Source organism: Chrysemys picta, chromosome 7, assembly GCF_011386835.1.
Source record: "Chrysemys picta bellii isolate R12L10 chromosome 7, ASM1138683v2, whole genome shotgun sequence".
NCBI lineage: Eukaryota > Metazoa > Chordata > Testudines > Emydidae > Chrysemys > Chrysemys picta.
In genome coordinates, this window is record NC_088797.1 from 22,884,853 (window position 1) to 22,904,976 (window position 20,124).

The 20,124-nt window shown below is 39.1% G+C and overlaps 1 protein-coding gene across 1 annotated transcript in view; it reads left to right on the plus strand.

Annotated features, from left to right (window-relative positions):
* The window catches only part of EEFSEC (eukaryotic elongation factor, selenocysteine-tRNA specific), a 172,552-nt gene that overhangs the window by 60,606 nt on the left and 91,822 nt on the right, over positions 1–20,124 (plus strand). The gene's annotated exons all lie outside the window — the stretch shown is intronic.

The window sequence follows — 20,124 nt, forward strand, 5'->3', positions numbered from 1 at the left end:
GCCAGCTCAGAACTCCAGCACCCTGTCCTGCTGAGCCAGACACTCCTGTTTGGCTCCAGACACAGATCCAGGGTCTGAATCACTTGTCCCAAAGCTGCAAGTTTACCCGAAAACAGCTCACAGTAGAGCGCTTGTCTTTAGCACTCAGATGCCCAACTCCCAATGGGGTCTAAACCCAGATAAATCCGTTTTACCCTGTATAAAGCTTATACAGGGCAAACTCATAAATTGTTCGCCCTCTATAACACTGATAGAGAGATATGCACAGTTGTTTGCTCCCCCAGGTATTAATACATACTCTGAGTGAATTACTAAATAGAAAGTGATTTTATTAAATACAGACAGTAGGATTTAAGTGGTTCAAAGTAGTAACAGACAGAACAAAGTAAGTCACCAAGCAAAATAAAATAAAATGCGCGAATCTATGCCTAATCAAACTGAATACAGATAATTTCCTCACCAGTTCCAGAGTGCTCCCTTTTACAGGCTAATCTCCTTTTAGCCTGGGTCCAGCAATCACTCACACCCCCTGCAGTTACTGTCCTTTGTTTCAGTCTCCTTCAAGTATCCTGGGGGGGGGGGGGGGGGTGGAGAGGCTCCTTCTTTAGCCAGTTGAAGACAAAATGGAGGGGTCTCCCCTGGGTTTAAATAGACTCTCTCTTGTGGGTGGAGACCCCCCTCCTCCCTCCTCTGCAAAGTCCAGCTCCAAGATGGAGTTTTGGAGTCACCTGGGCAAGTCACATGCCCCTGCATGACTCAGTCTTTGCAGGCCGACGCCATTGTCCATATGGCATCTTGCATGTCTCCAGGAAGACTTCTCATGTGGATTGGAGCATTCCAAGATGCATTGTTCCCCAAGTGTTTCCTGATCAGGTACTTAACCTGGTGAATTCCTTCCTAAAGAAGCTGACCAAATGCCTCACAGAGCTTACTTAGAAATCAAGCAAGCATACAGCCAGTTATATCATACATACATTTATAAACGTCCCCCCATAAAGCCTTATGGGGTACGCTGTCACACGAGGAAACTAGGAAAATAAGAAAATGACAATAAGAGGGCATGAAAGTGTTTGACATACAAATCTCTGCATGTGCCATGGATTTCTTGGATGTCAGCATATTCTGAGAGGACTACTGGGTGACAGCATGTGGCTTGCTGCAGTTTGACATTTTATAGACCCTCTAGAAAGTCAAAAGGCCTTCCAAAAAAGCCCCTTTAAATTTCTGTGATTTCTGTGTAATCTGAGCATTTCATTGCCATTTTTTCCTTAGAAATATATTATCCCTTAAAAGAGACTGGGCACCCCTGATGTGTATAGTGGGGGAAGGTCCAATTCACAGGTGTTGGCTAGAATGCTATCCCTCTGGTCTTATAGTTAACTAAGGGAAGTGAGCATGCTGCTTCCTCAGCTCTCCCCAGGCGTTCTGGTCCAGTGAGGGACTGGGCAAGGAGTTCTGATCTTTAGTGGTGGACAAGAGCACTGCTTTAAATCGTATCTTTCCTACAAACTGTCTCTGCTAACAGAGTTGTGCAATAGAGTTATAGGGATATACACCTCTACCCCAATATAACGCTGTCCTCGGAGCCAAAAAATCTTATCGCATTATAGGTGAAACCGCGTTATATCGAACTTGCTTTGATCCACCGGAGCGCGCAGCCCCGCCCCCCTGGAGTGCTACTTTACCGCGTTATATCCGAATTCGTGTTATATCGGGTCACGTTATATCGGGGTAGAGGTGTAGTAAATAACACAGAGAGAGTGAGCTATTAAGAGTGGGAGCTGAGTGAACAGAATTCCACAAATTATTTCTTCATGTTCAGAAATTAATCTTAATTTGATAGTGACCCTTTCACATTTCCTTTGCACATTTTACTGCACAATCTTTTTCTAGTACAAATGCTTGCTAAGAATGAATACATAGCTTGGCTATTTGTCAGAAATGAATGTTGAATTGTATATTTTTTGTAAAATTTGCAATTTGTGCTGTGCTGATTGAAGAACGGTTCAAATTACAAATTTTACAATTGAATATACATATTGATATATTTGTTTGTAAGACTTGCAATTTGGATGAACTACAGGCCAAGAATTATTGGCTCAAGGATCTTCAGAAAATTTTTGGATGAATGCATTTGAGAATTACGTGCTCTGTTTGTGATAATATGTAAACAAAAAAAGGCAAAATGTGTTGAGTAATTTATGTATTGCAGATTATTTTCCTCAGATTTATTAGGTGAAATAGGTAAGAGATCATTTAAAATGAGATTTGGAAAGAGATGAAGTCTGTTTGGCAGCGATGTAGGGGGAAGGACTCTTTTCCACACATGAAGAGCTGCAGAGGAGGTGGTTTTTGACACCAACTCTGGTGAGATTGTGGGGAGGAATGAGGTTAGGGAAGGAGAAGACAAAACACTTTGCATTTACAGCATATAGCAACTTGCATATTAGGCTTTCTCAGCATTTTACAAACACTGATGAATTAATCCTCTTACTAGCTTGCTTAGGTAAAGCTACATGAAGGCAGAACCTGTCTCTTCTTAGTTCTGTAAAATAATGGGCAGTGTTGGAACTCCTATTGTATCATCAACAGCTCATGAGGTAAGTCAGTGACGTTATTCCCATTTTACAGAGAGAGGAACTGAGGCACAGAAAAGAGAGGCGACTCATCCTACGCCTTGCTTGTCCCACGCAGAGTTGGGCTAGTATATCTACTAAAGGTGAAACCTTTCTCAGGCCTACAAGGAAATGGAGGAAGCACATTTCACAACACACTGTGGTTCATGACTCTTACTGACCTTTCTTTGCTCCGACCCTGTGATAACTGAGATTGACAGCTGGTGCCCACTGGGCATTTGGGGACATTGCAAACCAGCTGTTTTTTTAAATTTGAGGAACCCTCTCACCAAATAAAGTGGCATCACTTTCTAATTCAACTAATAGACTTCGACATCTCTGACCGCTTGAACTTGCACAAAGGAGGGACACAGCAATTAAAAATAAACAGTGACATTCTCGAACGCCCAATGCTTTCTCTGATTGAGGCTGAGAATGCCAACAGCGTACTGATTCCTTTACCTACTAAAGTGCCTATGTAAATTGCCATCTGGGGTTGATTATACCGCAAAGAGAAAAGTTATATATATGTTTGACAAAAAGCTTTGACACAGCAAACTATTCTCTATCCAGGCAATTTAGTACCATTTGTTTGATAGCATTTGATTCACTTTGAAGAGCATGAACCTAGGATTTCTGCTGTGAAAACATAATATTGGCAGAATTCTGATTCTGAATCCTTTGGGATTACTCCAGTGGTCTTTAAATCTCCACCCCCTCCCAGTTTACAAACTGCATTTGTTTATATAATGTGACATTTCTGCTACTACCTTTATAAAAACAGGTTCCTGGGCTGGGTAGTGAGGTTCTTATTTGTAATTATCCATTCACTTTAGGACTGATGTTAGTTAGTAAAACATATGTTTTGACATATTGTTGTAAGTATACTTTACTATGAGAATTTAGGTTAAAGCGAAGAGATGGTTAAAAATTCAAGATTTTCAATACTACTAATACTTAGGGCTTGTGTACAGCAGTGGTTTTCAAACTGCAGGTCACAACCCAGTACTGGGTTGCAAAAGAATGTAAGGCACTGGGTTGCGGCGGCTCTGGTCAGCACCGCTGACCGAGCCATTAAAAGTCCTGTTGGTGGTGCTGCCCAGCTAAGACAGGCTAGTCCCTACCTGTTCCGACACCGCACTGTGCCCCGGAAGCGGCCAGCAGCAGGTCTGGCTCCTAGGCAGGCTGCCCCCGCCCTGAGCACCCGCTCCGCGTGGTGCCTGTGGGCGAGAGTCGCGCGGAACCACTTGCACACCTCTGCCTAGGAGCCGGATCTGCTGCTGACCACTTCCGGGGCACAGCCCATTCCAGAGCCCTGACCCCCTCCCATACCCCAACTCCGTTCCCCAGCCCAGAGCTCCCTCCCACACCCTGAACCCCTCATTCCTGGTCCCACCCTGCAGCCATCACCCCCTCACCTCAACCCTCTGCCTCAGCCCTGAGCCCTTCCCACACCCCAAAGCCTTCATCCACAGCTCTGTTGGGTCATGGGCATCAACAATTTTCTTCAACTGGTTCGCCAGAAAAAAAGTTTGAAAACCACTGATGTGCAGGCCCATTTCATTTAGTTTGCAGCAAGCTGGTGTGTGACTCTACCCTCCACTAGCCTGCCACATGCAACCTAAATGTTGATGTAGACAAGTCCTTAGTTTTTGTTTAGCACATTTTAATTAATAAATTGTGAAGTGCTTTTAGAAAGGTGGGTGAGTATCCTTAGTCTCACTGCACTGATAGGAAATCTGAGGCATGCTGTGGTTGTTACTTGCCCAGGGTCAAACATGAGTAAGAGCAGACCCAGCAAAAGAACTCGCATCTCTTTTTTTTCCGTCTCTGGGCCTTGGACCTCAGCTGTCTCCAGCAGTCTTTTGAAAGAACACTGTCAAATAGTTTAGGCCCAACTTTTAGCTTTGTATTTCATAATTATTTAAATTGAATAGAAATATTTTTCTTTTTTGGAGGGGATTTAAACTTCCCCATGTAGCAGTGGGTTAGTTCAGGAGAATTAGAAAGTGAAAATTACTATGAGCAGTCTGAACTATAAAGCACTGAGGAGTCTAATTTCAATGTCTAAGCTAAACTAAATGCAAAAAGAATCCAGAAAAATTGTGCAAAGCATATCGGTTTTTAATTGTTATTAATCTTAAGGCTTTTGCTTAGATTCGACAGTTATAGGCTCAATGGAAATCATGCTGAGAAAGTAACATAGATAAGGTAATTTGTCAAGATAAGGAAGATACTATTTTAATATCTCTTTTAAAGTGAAGTTGGTTGGAGGCAGGAAGGTGTTCCAGATAAGGCATTGTGAGCCACTTTCTCTCCCTTTGCCCCTAAGTTGTGAAGAGCCCCCACAAAGGGCCAGAGAGGAGGACAAGTCAGGAGTGCAGTGAGTAGACAAAGGAGTGTACAGGAAGTGGATACAAGGTCAAAGAGATAAGATGAGGTGAATTCATGGAGAGTTTTAGTCCCAAGCAAAGTGAGTTTGCTTGGGACTAAATCAGTAACATTTATGCTCCTTGTGAAATCACAGCATGTATCTTCTCTCCCCATAGTGAGGTCCTGCTAAATGTCTGCTTTGCTAAACCACTGCCATTTTATGTGGTTATTGGTGACTATCCAAGGAATGTAAATGCAAACTGAATACCGTAGATCAGGGTTCGCCGTCCCGGGCCAATGGGGGCGGCGAGAAGCGGCGCGGGTGAGCGATGTGCTGGCCGCGGCTTCTTGTCGCCCCCATTGGCCCGGGACAGCAAACCGCGGCCAGTGGAGGCCGCGATTGGCCGAACCTGCTGCGTCAGCAGGTAAATAAAACTGGCCCGGCCCGCCAGGGTGCTTACCCTGGTGAGCCGCGTGCCAACGTTGCCGACCCCTGCCTTAGAACTTAATGCCTCCTTTAGAGTGTATGTATTAAATTTATAATATTTTGCCATTCTGTAGTGTTTTTCATCTCTGGATCTTGATATGCTTTGAAATGTTAATTAACTGATCAACTTAATTATTTACCAATAAACTGATGTTTGTACATCAGTATGAGAACATTTTATTTTCTGTTTGTGAAACCTCAACAATGTGCCTGGTATGAAGTACTAGAAAGTCTGGAGTCTCTCTTTTTTTTTTTTGTTTTTTTTTTTTAAGGCATCCAGAAGATATAGGGCACACTGAGAAAACCGGGTGGGGTTAACCATGTAAAAAAGTATGTTCTGGGTTTAAATAGTGAGAACTGCTTTTACTATAAATGCAAGTGAGGGAGAAATGTCCTAGACTCCTCTCTTAATAGCAGTGTACACTCAGCAAGACATTACATATTCTTGCTGACAGTAGACTGGTGCTTTTCTTTTCTTTATTACTTTACTTATTCCTTGTATAACTCTTCTTATAAGCATTGAGTAAACCCTTGCTACCCGAGTAGTTCTATTTGATGAGAAAGCTCTTGTACCAACAGCAGTGAGATAATGCAGAGGAACACACATGAGGCCAGAACTAGGACCTTGATTCAGGAAAGCATTTAAGCATGTACTTAATTTTAAATATGTTTGCGGAGATTGGAACTGGCTGGGCAAAATCACTGGGACTGGGATGGGAGATGAGAAGCTGGGGGGAATGGTGTGTAAGAGACAGCACTGGGACAGATTGAAGGGGACGGGGGCAGAAGGATCTGTGATCACTAGAACACATTCCCCTTCAGAACCTGGGATGGAAACCAAGGTTCTTGAGTCTCGCCATTCCTCTGCTGTTAGCAAATAGCCATAAAACCCACTAGCAAAGTGTGTCTCTCATCCCCCTCTCATGGCTGGGCCACATGAAAGATGACTATTGCTGATATTTACTACTTTAGTTCAAGTGGCAGAGGTCTTTGTAATGGATCTAAAAGATTCCAACCCTACTCATGATCCATGTGGGTGTCAGTATGATTCCACATGATGGGATTTCTGTTTTCAGTTGGCTTTAAAAAACAAACAAACATAACCCCCTCCAACCCCCAAACTAAGGAATTACATCCAAAAAACTATGTTAAAAGATGTTATGATTGCAAAGCCAAGCACTCAAAAGTTAGGAAATGCCAACATTAAAGTTCCCTGTGCAGCCGTAATTTGTTCCCTTGTACATAATCATTATATTACAATCTTTAATTACATGATCATATGCTATTTTTCTACAGGACTCCTGCCTCATTCAGTGCACAGGCTGGACAGTACTCACTGAATGAGTAGCTATTTGATATTTAGTTCTTCCTCCATGGATCAGTGTGTAGCCGTAAGTCTTATTTAACTGGACACTATTCAGACCCTTTTTTAATTGAAATGCTATAAAACAGAAATAGGATAATTCAGAAAATCTTAAAAAAAAAAAAACCAAAACATTTTAGTGAGGTGAATTTAGTAGATGAATATAATCATGTCTTGGTGACCATCCTGCTCATATAATTTTTATTTTTTAAATCTTTAAATCCCAGATCAGTAACTCAAACATATACTTTAAAATTACAAATACACTTAAGCTTAAATATTTGTATTGGTCACTTACTGAGGTAGGGTTTCTGAGAGTTTTCCTTCACTCCCTTTCCAAAAAAAATTGTTCACATAAGGTCATATCCTGCTTGCTTTTATGTGTGCTGGGGGGTTACTTATATAAGTAAAATGTGTATGATTTGGCCTGTGATAGTAAATATTCTACTTCAGTTGCTTAGGATACCATCAGTTGTTGAATGTGAAAAGGGCTTATGAGCTCTATTTTGTGTGGTTAAGTAGTGGAGTAAGGACCTGACTTTAAGACCTTCAAATGACTCTTCAAATATATTTGGCCTGATCTTTCAAAAGGGCTGAGCACCCACAAACCACATTCATATTATTAGGAAGAGCAGGTGCTCAGCTTCTTTAGAAATCAGTTCCAATATTTTTTTACATTTATTTAATGTTAGTGATTCTGAATCTTAATATCTCAGATGTTTCAGTTCATTTTTTTCAAGCTTAACGTAGTTGCCATTCCTATAGTTGCTCTTTAATTTTTGAAAGAACAATTTTAAATTAATGCCTTGGACTTCAAATAGGCACTGGAAAACCTCTATATTTTTGTCTGTTCTCTGCAACATCTGTACCTAATAACTAATGTACAGCATTTCTGTTCCTATTGGCAGTGGTTTGTTCGAAGTGTTCTTACAGAACAGGTGTGATTTGGATAGGTTAGGGCTCTGAATTTTAGGGTTCATTTTATTCAGGACAAGGGAAAAGACACAGAAGAGAGGGAGCTAGATGTATATAAGTATGTTCATTTCCCTCCCCGCCCCCCCTTGGTAGAGGAGAAGGGAAGAAAGCCAGAGGGAGAGCAGCCAATCTGAGCATTGCTAATACAAACCATACATTACATATCTGGAGCTTGTATGTGTTTAATGTGATCCTTTATTAGGGGAAAGTGGCTTGCCTAGTGCCATTTAATTAACTCTTCAAATGCTAAATTTGAAAACTCATTTGCAATTTTTTTAGGTGATACATATTCTGGGTATCCAGTTCCAGCGAAGGAAGACTGGACATAAACTCCTTCAAAGCCCCTTGCCCAGAAAGGATTATTCAGAAGATATGAATTCCTTCCTTAACCCCAGTTTAGGGATAAGTGCCTCATCTCTGCAATGCTTCTATCCTCTTAGAGTATAATAAAAGAATTATTCAGGAGCTCTGGTGCATGGATAGGTGCTTTCTGGCTGGAGAGAGGACAGTTCTCCAGGATTGGTTTTAACATTAACAGTATTTCCATGCCCCATCTGCTTTCTTCCATTTTATCTGCTGGGTTAACACTCTGAGATTAATTCATTTGACATCTTGAAGCACTTCTGTGGTGCAGTTGACCCAAAATAATGTGGTCTTTGGAGCTAGGTGGTGTAAAGTGTTACCATAGCTTTGGACTTTTGGAGTTCTGGGGTCAAATTTCAATTGGGTTCCAGTTGAAAGTGAAAAATGGGATCATCTAAACTTAATCTCTGGTGGACATTTTTCCATGTTGGTGAGACCAATGTGCAACTTGAAACAATTTGGCAGTATGTTGGTCTCTGCTTGGGAAAGGTCTAAGAGACCTGGTATATTAGGAGATGTGAAGTTGAACATGGATTAAAAACCCTAGGCAGGCAATGTTTCAGATCAGAATGGAGTTACTTTAGTAGAGTTGTTTGTATATGTGTGTGAGGGAGGAAGGGCCAAGGATGGTGGTACAGCGTCTTGCCTGAAATACACCTGGCTCTGCTAGTATTGTGAAACTTGTTCTGACATTGTAGTCTGCAGCTGGAGTTGTTGGTAAGTGATATATAGGATTTTCTGGTCAGGTAGTTAATAGACCTTCTGTCTCCAGTTGTCTAGAAGCTGTTTTCAGAATATTCAAAAAGTCCTTTCTGTGGGACTGTTCTCCATTTCCATGTATGTATAATTGTCTGTTGGACCATCTAACATGCCCTTTGTCCCTTGGCAAATGTGTAGATTGGGCCCACTCTGCTGCTTCTCCTAGACCATCAAGGAAGGAACCTAACTAAATTTGTTTAATGGATTTTTTTCCCCACTCAAGGGGGAGATTGAACTTGTTGTCTGGGGAAATGACTAAGTGTCATTTTCTTGGGACTGGGGAAACCACAATCCAACGTTAGATTGAAACCATGTTAGTTATCAACTGTTGGGCACTGTTACAAGAGCTACAAGCTTCTATCAAAGTGCCTTCAATTTAAACTTCATGGTAACTAGAAAGCAAAAGATAGCTGTTTTCTGTTTGCAAAGCTTGTTTGCTTAAGTATTACTGCTGCCAGTTCATTAGCTTTTTTTAAAAAAAATTTGCTTTCCAAATGTTATTTTTGATCTGCTTTTTATTTATCAGGTAGAATTGTTCTCAATATAATTCAATTGAGAGCAGACCCGCGTGCACGTACACATAACATTTGAGCAGAAACCCTATTTAAATGGTTGAATGGTAATTTGAAAGGTAACCTATATGGTAAATGTATCTTTCACAGTACATTCTTGCTGTGGCTGTAACATTAATACAAATGGGTTTGGTAGGGCAATGAGCTACTATCACGTTTTTAATACGTAAAGCTCAACTGCTGAAGGCATTGGCAACATTTCAGTAACCAGGATAAGGGAAGGGAATGTCACTTTTGTTCTTCCTTGGTCATCCATGTAGAAATCTTCATTTGATCACGCTTTTAAAAATCAAAGCAATACAAACAGCGTTTTGCTTGGTTGACCCTTCATCCTACCTAGTGTAAAGCTTTTCTCACATCTGGGAATTGGTGAAAAGTTAAATCATCCAAATGCTGAGGCTCCTACTTGCTCAGACAGAGCTATTAAGATGAATTTTAGTATTTGACCATAAGAGGGGCTTAAATATACTTTATTCTTTCTTGTGATTGCTAGGTAAATTTGCATGAAAACTAGCTTTGTTTCCAAAGTCTCTTCCAGCTCATCACATGAATCTGTCATCTTCTGTCTGTGACAGTAACATGTATTGTCAGAATAATATGCAAGATTAATTTATTCACCTCAGCATTCCTGTAACAATACTGTATTAATAATTATTAGTACCTCCTTATGATGTAAGGAAAGAAGAAGCAGTACTAGAGTGCCCGTGTTTAGAATACCCATTGGCATAATATGCAAGCTCGCCCAGATAGCACAGAGATAAGCATTATATAAAATGCCTAGATAGAGATTTTCCATTACAACTGACTGAAATTGAAACTACAAACTCCCAAGCTCTTCACAGTCACATAGAAACATATACCACAAAAGAAAGTTGGATTTTCTTTCTTATCCTAATGAAAGGGATGTCACAGGAATAAATGCCTAACACTTTATATGGCCAACTAGCCTTTATCCAGGACAAATATGTAAGTTACTTTATTTTGTAATATAAATTTAGTGAATTTTGCAGACTTGGTAGTAGCCCTGCCTTTGATCTTATATTTATATTTACTTATGGAACAAAGTGGGCCCAATTTTAGAATCTGGGTCCACCTGATTTTTTATATCTTCTGAATACATGATATGCAATAGACCAGGGGTCGGCAACCTTTCAGAAGTGGTGTGCCGAGTCTTCATTTATTCACTCTAATTTAAGGATTCACGTGCCAGTAATACATTTTAATGTTTTTAGAAGGTCTCTTTCTATAAGTCTATAATATATAACTAAACTATTGTTGTATGTAAAGTAAATAAGGTTTTTAAAATGTTTAAGAAGCTTCATTTCTTCATTGGCCCTGCTTTGAGCAGGGGGTTGGACTAGATGACCTCCTGAGGTCCCTTCTAACCCTGATATTCTATGATTCAAAATTAAATTAAAATGCAGAGCCCTCCGGACTGGTGGCCAGGACCCGGGCAGTGTGAGTGCCACTGAAAATCAGCTCGCGTGCCGCCTTCGGCATGCGTGCCATAGGTTGCCTACCCCTGCAATAGACAATGCAAAAGAATGGTATAAGAGACGACTTTTCTGCTTGCTGTGTTCACGTGGTGAAAATCAATAAATGAAAATATAGGAATGAGGAGTGTAAAGGAAAATAGAAAGAAGATTGTATTTTACCAGGACCAGAAGAAGTGACCAATTGTGCCTGTGAAGCAACACTCCTGTCACAAGGCAACACTAGAGACTTTAATGTAAATGGATTGGAGTCTATAAGTTTTGTAAAATAAAAATTTCCAGTGAATATCCTGGAGTATGGCACAGAACAGTGCTAGGGAGAAGGAACCTTAAAGAGAACCATGTGCCTTCAGATATGTCAGAACTTGTATCTCATATCTTTCCTCCCTTTAGTGCTATGTTCTTGTCTGAGGAGGTGCCAGGGATTTTGTATGTATACAAAAATTTAGGTTGGCTTGGGGTCTCAGACTAACATGCCATTCCAGGGTTGTCAAAAACTGCTCAGTACCAGAAACTGTTGATGGGATTCCAGATGTCCCATTAGTACCCTATTCTATTTTAGGTATTAAGTTACTTTTAGAAGGAAATGAATTTGCTGAGGAGATGAGGACTTCTGATCGTATTGAGGTAGCAGCAGATAAACCCAGACAAATAAATTGGATATAAAATACTTTCCTGATGCCAGACCACTGACTTGTTAGTAATATACTGTGCTAAATACCAGGGTGTTGGGTGCCAGTAGAAACACTAAGAGAAGGGCAAAGTACATGTTGGTTTTTAATTCATTTTTTTAAAAGAAGAGAAAAGCCCATTCAGAATTGAGTAGAAAGGAAAGAAAAAAGTGAGGTTTTTTGGAGGGGGTTCAGGTTGTGTTGCTACTAATAAGAGGAAGTCTTGGGCCACTTAATTCGCACACATGCTGTCTCTGTCTATGCCTCTGTCTCTCTCTCTCTCTTCCAGTCCATACCATAAAACATCCAGGATATACATTATGTCTGCTATAACATTGCTTTTAGAACCACAGTGTTAAAATCCTGTGGCATTTTGCGTATTTAGCTGCTCTGACTTAACATTGGGTTATTGCTTTTTGGTTTTGTTTTTCAAAATCATTCTCCCTTACAGCCTAGATTCTTTCTGCTCCAATCTGCAGTGAAGCTTTAACCCCCTATTTGTTGTCATTCCAGTGGCTGTGATGTCACGAATATCTGCTTTTTAACTTCACTGAAAGACTAGATAGACTCTGACAGAGAATACATTTGTGCCCTAGAAGTAATAGTCAAAAGTGTGCATGATGCATTAAAGCATGCATGTTTATTTTTGTGAATTTTTTTTGTATTTATGAAAATTATACTAAAGATTATTAAATTTGTTTGTGTGATTATATTGTAAGGTTTTCCCTGTTGTAAAAGTTTGTTTAAATCCAAAATCAGATTATAATGGAAATTTTCTCCAAGTGAAACTGCATAAATGTATTTCTGAACCCACTTGATCTGAGAACATTTTCACTCATAGATATTTTAGGGACATATCCCATTTAAGAGAAATAACACAGATTAGTATAGTTTCTTTGGATTTTATGCACAACTAGCAACATCTTGTGAACCTCTTTGCAGAATTTATATTATTTCATATTTTATTTAAATTGTTTCACCTGTTTATAAAAAACACAAGCAGTTCCCTATCGTGATGAGTGGATCATAAAATCTTGATGGATTTTTGTAAGAAATGTGTAGAAAATTACAATCCAATGCCTTTGTATATGTGCCAGAAAGTAAAATATACCTTTTATGTAATATTATTTATAAGAAGTTTTATGTATTTTACTTTCAAAAGAGCTTTTCTCTCAAATCTGTAATGAGTTTTATGCTTATTTTGTGATAAGAGAGGGAGAACTTTAAGGTCTGGATCAGATGCTGTTTAATCTTGGTTATCCTCCACCCCCAACAAAGACGCAACTCCTCTTGGTCCCTGGGGGGACCTGGGCCAAGGAAACCACTCTTTTAAGACTTTTGCAGCCCAATGTAGCAGTCATTCATGATGCTTGTTGAATAAGGATCCCCTCATATCTTAACAATTCCTGCATAGATGATTCAGTATAAGAATGTTCTTGTGTGTGCGTGTCTCCTCAAAGATGATCATGGGAATGTGTTTTCAGAGTGCACAGATATAAGGTGCAAAAAGGATTAAAATGTATGGTCAAAATTTACCAACTTGGGTGCATAAAATTAGTCTCCTAAATGAAAGTGGCCTGATTTTGAGAGCTGCTGATTGCCCCACTTCCCATTCAGGTCACTGGCAGTCATGAGTGCTCAGAACCTTGATAATCAGGCCTCTTCTATTTAATAATAGTTTCAGTTGCCTAACTTCAGGCATCAAAGTTAGAAAATATTGGTCTCTATTATACTGAAGTTCTGTTTCTCGCTTGTACTGTAAAAATAGTTCACAAACCTTCCCTTTCAGGTTTGTGAAAGCATCTAAAGTAAAGTTTGGGTCAGAGGCTTCTCCCTTACATTTAATATGTCCATGAAAATAATATTTCTCATGTGTACTTTTTCTTTGGAAATACTATCTAGTTTGAGTTCCTATCCCTCTGATAATGATCAGAAATCTGTGGGGAAGAAAAATATATTGCACTGCTGGAGAAGACAAATATTAGGGCTTCTGAGCCCCCAAAGCAATTTGTACGACTTTGTCTTCAATAAATATAGTTAAGTTGTAGTTTTCATGAAGCAGAGAGCTTGAGAAAAATGGCCAGAGCTGAACCCAGAGTTGGCAGCTGTTGAGTAAAGTACCCTCCATCAAGCCCTGCCAATGCACTTCAGTATGGATCTGTGGCTCCTGTTATTATTCCAGTCGTGTTGCCATTTGCACTCAATTGTGGGGTGATTCTGTGAATTAAATTAAGCCAGTAAGATGCCAGTTACTTAAGCCAGATTTCAACCAGCTTTCCAAGTACGGTCCATTTACCCACTATTCTTCCCTAAACTTCCTCAAATACCTCCCTTTTAAAACTGTTTGTTTCACTGTTGCTTCAACCCTTCAACCCTTTTTTGACAGTTTAGATCACACACTCGGTGTGTTAAGTTGTTTTACTTTGTGACACTCACTTATAAAAATGTGGAAGATTTAAAAAAAAAAAAGTTTGACATGTTCCAAAAACTATTAATGTTTTGAGCCCTTGTCAATTATTTCTAATGTTAAAAGTCAGCAGATGGAGCCAAAGACTTGTAGAAACATGGCTTGTGCTGAATGTGTACTATACCACAAAAATCATTAGGTTAGCTGAGAGAATTTGTACTGAAATTCTTAAGAGCCAGAAAATTCAAATATAATGCTAAGCTCCATTATGGCATTCTTAATCGAAAGGTGTGCACATGCAGAATGACTGTTTCACCCCCCGATGTATTGAAGACCCCCAGCAAAACTGGGAGTAACAAAGCTTGAAATTAAACTCTGAATTTTCTTACCTCATGGGTTCAAGTTAGAACATCAAAAAATCAAATATGTGGCTGGATTTATATCTGTCTGGTTCATTTTTTTTTGTAGTGCTGATCACCATGATATCAGAAAATAATGTTATTTTATGGCCAGTAACGTCTGTAGTTATGCTAAGGTAAGAGCAATAGGAATCCATTCTTCAGGGATGCGATTTGAATATCACTGCTACCACCCCATTTACGTTGTTGCACAATTGGTCAAGTATATTAGTAGGGTGTCACAGCTTCCTCTGAAGCAACAGGTATTGGCCTTTGCCATAGGCAGCATGCCAGACGTAATGGTTTAATTGAGTTTGGCAAATCCTATTTTTGGCTAAATATGTTAACATCTTTTGGGTTATTTGACAGTAATAAATGTTTTTTAAAAGGAGAAAATATAAAGGGTTTATTTCCGAACTGTATATTGTTTATGCCAGTTTAATAAATAAAAGAAAAAATCCTGAAGGCAATAAGTGACATGTACATTTTTCAGGAAGAAAAACAGCTGTCACTCTTGTTTGCATCCCCTTTGAATGTAATATTTGATGTCTGTATGAACAGAATAGGGAACACTCCAGTCGCACACAACTCTCTTTTGCCTTTGAGTAAGGTTGGAGAATAACTTGTAAGGTGACTAACAGCAGCTATTTTAGTTAAACTCTGACAAAGTTGTATTAATTCTCCCTCCCCAGTTCAACTCATTAAGTCCTGTGAGGAAAACAGTGTACACACTAGTTCCTTTCCTTCCATACTTTTACCTGTCTTTTAATCCTGATGAGGCTTGAAGTTAGATCTCCTTAGTTGAGAAGAGAACTGTTTCAACTAATGAGGAAAAGTTCAGAGATATGATGGCTGCTGCAGTGGGGTCTGTTATATGTAGCTACCATAAGAGAGAGGCACTAATAATTCATTAGTTCTGTAGGGTTGCAAGCTTTCAATTGCTTGCTGTTGCCTTTTGTCATTGCTATCTTTTTTTTTTTTTTAAGGCACTTTCTGATATTACATTTCCTTCGGTGTAATTGTCAGAGTGAGCAAAGCTAGTTGGGTGTCTTTAGTTTTGTACCTCATCTTACATAGAGGTGCCTGCCTTTGTAGAATGTTTGTTGTTCCAGACATTTTTTCTGAATAATTTTCATATAAAAATGATGCATACAATTATAATAAATGTAATGTACCAAAAGACAAATGGTGATGAATTTTGCATCATTTTTCAAGTACGTAAACCAGATCAATGTATAAGCAAAGGGAGAGGAGCTGTTTAGGATTGTAATAGCTATTGACAATGGGATAAAACTTAAAAACTTCTTGGCAATTAGTTCTTTTTGATCATGGAATGGTACCTTAAAAAGGTATGGTGGAAGCTCCATCACTTTTGCCCGGGGTAGTTTTAAACATGCAAAGGATGAGAAAATGTACTGAGTAAGGAACAGTTCTGCATTGGTTAGGTGATGGATTAGATCAGAAATGTCCTGAGGACTGGATTCAGCCTACCTGATATATTTTAGTGGCCTACATGGCATATTGGGATTCTGCATAATCTTAGCTTTCATTGAAAAAAGAGAAGTCACTGGCCCTCTAGGTTGTGAAGCTATAACTGATGCGATGTTGTAGGTCTGAGTCTGCAGACAGCCTGAAGCAATGTTTCTGGGAGATGTCAGCTCTCTCTCCCACAATCTCTTTGGAATGTTAACATAGAAGCCTAATTATAATACTTGAAATGTCAGTGTTAGCAATTTCAATGCTGATCATTGAATGCTGCAAAAGGGAATGGTTGTGAAGCCTACAGGATGGGGAAAGTTGAGAATTGCTGCAAGGAAGGAAATATAAAGGGAAGAATAGAGAAGATATTGGTAGGGAAGGGAGAGAAACAAATGGCAGAAAAATTATTCTTGTTATAACAAGGGACGGAATGTTAGCATCTACATAAACCAACTTTAAAACTCTACCTAATACTGCCACTCCTACCTATTGTTCCTTGTCATGCTTTGTGGTGCTCTCCCCACTCTTCCCGTTCTCTATACACTGTCAGTGCTCTCAACTTCATCCACGCATTGTCATACTTTCACACAAGGACCTTCATGACTTCTTCAAGGTAGCCCCTGAACATGGTATGAGCTCCCTGAGTCCATTTGCACATCCCTACCCTGTCTGCCTTTAAGTCCCTCTTAAAGACCCACTTCTGTTGTTATTCTGCTATTTATTCTGTTAAAGACCCACTTCTGCTACTTATAATGAATCAAGTTGATTTGTATGCACATTTTATCTAAATTGCCAACTGTTTCCCCCCTTTTTCCAGGTCTCTTTCTTCTGCTTCATCCTCAGAACTCATTGGAGTAGGGACCAACCTTAAGCATTTGGAAAGCGCCGAGCACATAGTGGGTGCTATTGTGTACAACCCCCTCTTCCCCCAAATATTTTCCACTCTTGATCTTTTTGCAAACCTCTCTCTGCCATCAGTGAGAGTTCTGCTGTGGAGTATGGAGTCCTAAATGAATATCTTGGTCCACCAAGCATAATTCAAAATGGAATTTGACTCCCTCTTCAGAATGAGGCGGTATAATAGGTGTTTTCCATCTCTGATTTGTTTTGATTCTATGATACATTGTATTCTCTGATCAGTTTAATCCTAAATACCCTCTGTCCATCATCGTAACATGAAAAGGCGGGAAGAAGGATTTTATTTAAATTTAAAACATTTAGTTTATATTGGAAAACAGGACAGTTTTTGTTTTAAATAAGAAAGCAGTGTGCTGTCTTGCCCAGAACATTGAGTATACTGAAGCAGGTTGGCCACAGCTCTGATTTGTTTGAATCTTGGTCAGATTGAGGCTTAAAAATTAAATCAACAGGATTCCGAAAAAGATGGGGATGGAAGAATTTGTTCTTCTGATGACTGTTTAGAGATTTAGGCAAGTAGAGGATGTGTTAAGATACTAGTGTGGAGCTGCACATCTAGCATTTGTATGTTGCTCCTGTAATGGGCAGAATGTACATGCTGTGCAACATAGCATGAACTATTTATTTTACACTCAAACTGATTTTTAAGTTTTTAAGGACCCATCCCTACCCACCATATGATATAACTTTGGATGCAATGAAGTCACAACTCACTGGGGGGGAGTGAGGAGGGGGGATGGAGGGATAGGGAGAGGGGATAACCACTTTAGTGAATTAATCAAAAAAGCCTATGCAAACAACTGAGAGGATTTTTTCTTCCAAGCAAGTCAATACAGTTACACAGTCTGACATTGTTAGGTGAACCTTTATGATCTCATAGGCTACTGTAGGTTTTTGTGTGTGAGACCTCTCTCAGTAAAAGTGTGGGCACTGTTTACACAAATTCATAGCAGCTGTCACAGTTTAGCTGTGGTGCAGTTTGGTCAAGACCCCCTGAACTTTTTATTTTGGGCTAATCCAGTCTACTGTGATCAGTGTATGCATCTCCAGCTTTTAGGTCCGTTAATTACGTGGCAAGTGTTGGGTTGGTTGGTGTCAGGCAGTAAAACACAAACACAGAAGAGACAGTAACTGGTGAAGTGTTTATTGTTTGGTATATGAAAGCCATCATTTTAAACAGTTCCCTTCCTATCTTTAGAAGTCCCTGGGAGAACTCTAGTGGCTTTCTTTTTGTCTGTCATGTAAACTTGGCAGAATAAAAACGTTTCACAAATATATGTTTCATAATTCAGTTAAAAATGTCTGGTTCAGCGTTGCTATATTTTCTAAAAGGGCCAACTGTACTAATAAACTTTGTGCATGCGTATCTCCTTGTCCATCTGTTTATAGAGTAATTAAATTAAAAATCCTTATTGATGGGGCAATAACTACATGCCATGGGTTGTTTAAGAGGACAGAAAACCTGTCTAGTTTTTTTTTCTAATCCTTTAGTGTAAAAAGAAATAGTTTTCTCCCGGGACTTGTCCATAGCTTCATTCATTCTGACTCGTGTTTGTAATGACATTTTGAGAGAGTCTCAGTTTGGGGGATGCGGAACCAAAGCAAAAGGTCTTTGAGTCAGGGGAAGAAATCTTGGGAGTTTATGAATTTCCGCCTCTTTAGTTCTCTGTCATCAATGGGAAAGGTAAAAATGTAGAATTATGTTCCAGCTTTCATACATTTTGGTGCCTCTATTTTAGTCTTCCAGTGACAGAAAGTGCTAGGGAGTTGTGAGTAGTTTGTTTCATCTCCTTTGAAGAAAAAGTTAAATTTATAATCCCAGATCAGACCTTTCCTATAACTCATGCAACTCATCCTGTTAACTGTTTTAATATATGGCACCACTATTTCATTAAACAACATCCAGGAATAATTAGTTCAGCAACGATGCCTCGGAACAAAAGCCCTTGATTTTGTTTAACTTTATAAGTTGGTCTCTTTTGATCTGCAAGAGCACATCTGGGGCCTTTAAGAAAGCAGAAAGAAAAATATTAAACGTTTACTAAGGCTGCTGTTGAGGGTTTTCAAAGCACAGTAACCCTTTGGTACCAGGATGTAACTCGCAGGCAAAAAAGTGTGAATTTGTTGTATTTCGTAAGACATCACATCCTGCCTTCCCATGGTAAATGCTGTTTTTGTTAGCAGATGAATATTACATTTTGGCTTTCAGCTATTTCCAGCTTCTTTATAGATTGCAGCTTATTATTTCTTCTTTACCCAGAATATGTTGCTTTCTTTTTTCCCCCCATGTGCGTGCAATCATGCAAAATTACTACTGTAAGCCTGACTATTTTTTCCACCAGGTATGTGTGCGTTTGTAAATGGTTTTTGTTGCTATGTCAAACTTTGTTCCAGTACTTCTGTGCGCTTTCTACAGTTAAGTATTTGCAGTGGTGGTAGGGGATAAATTCATTTGTTCTTTACTCCATGCTCTGCTGCCTAGATTTAAAAAATGGCTAATTTACACCATCTGCATTATATGATCTCCTAATCGTGAACATTACTGCTTACTCAGATGAAAAATTTACTTTCCAATCCAATTCAAAGTTTGCCACTTGAAAAAAAATCATTCAGAAGCAAAGAGCTATAAAGGAAGATTTTGTATACCAATTGTTTTTACTTCCATAAACTAACAGTATTTATTGCAGAAAGTATACATTTCCATAAATAGTTCTTGATGCCTTTTTCCAGTACTTTAAGTTAGCAAAGACCTAGCATTTGGTTTAGCTGGAATTAGCAGAAAGAACATAACAGATGTAACACTGTATAATTTGATATGTATCGATGTCCACCTGTGTGCATAGTAATGTATATTGTATTTGATGCAGCATCATACTATAATGCTGTGTAGTATTTATATTTTCAGTATTTTGTTAAATTGCATACAAATCGCCACTGATAAATGTTAACATTTGTTACAGCTACAGAAGCCAACGTGATTGCTCTGTAATTATTTAGAATTTTTTTCTTTTTATGTTTATAAAGCTTTTAATAGCAAGTTTATTTTAAAGAAAGAATAGAGGAATTTGGCCCATGAAGAAGAAATGAGCACAAGAACCTTGACCTGTCAAAATAGAAGTGAAAAGACCTGAAAATATTATTTTTCATTATAGGTTTTATTTTTAAATGCAGCTTTATGTTCACTCTGTGTTTGTTTTTCCTTGGTGAGCCTTTAACTCCAAGGTTATGACCTAATAATGACCTCCTCACTC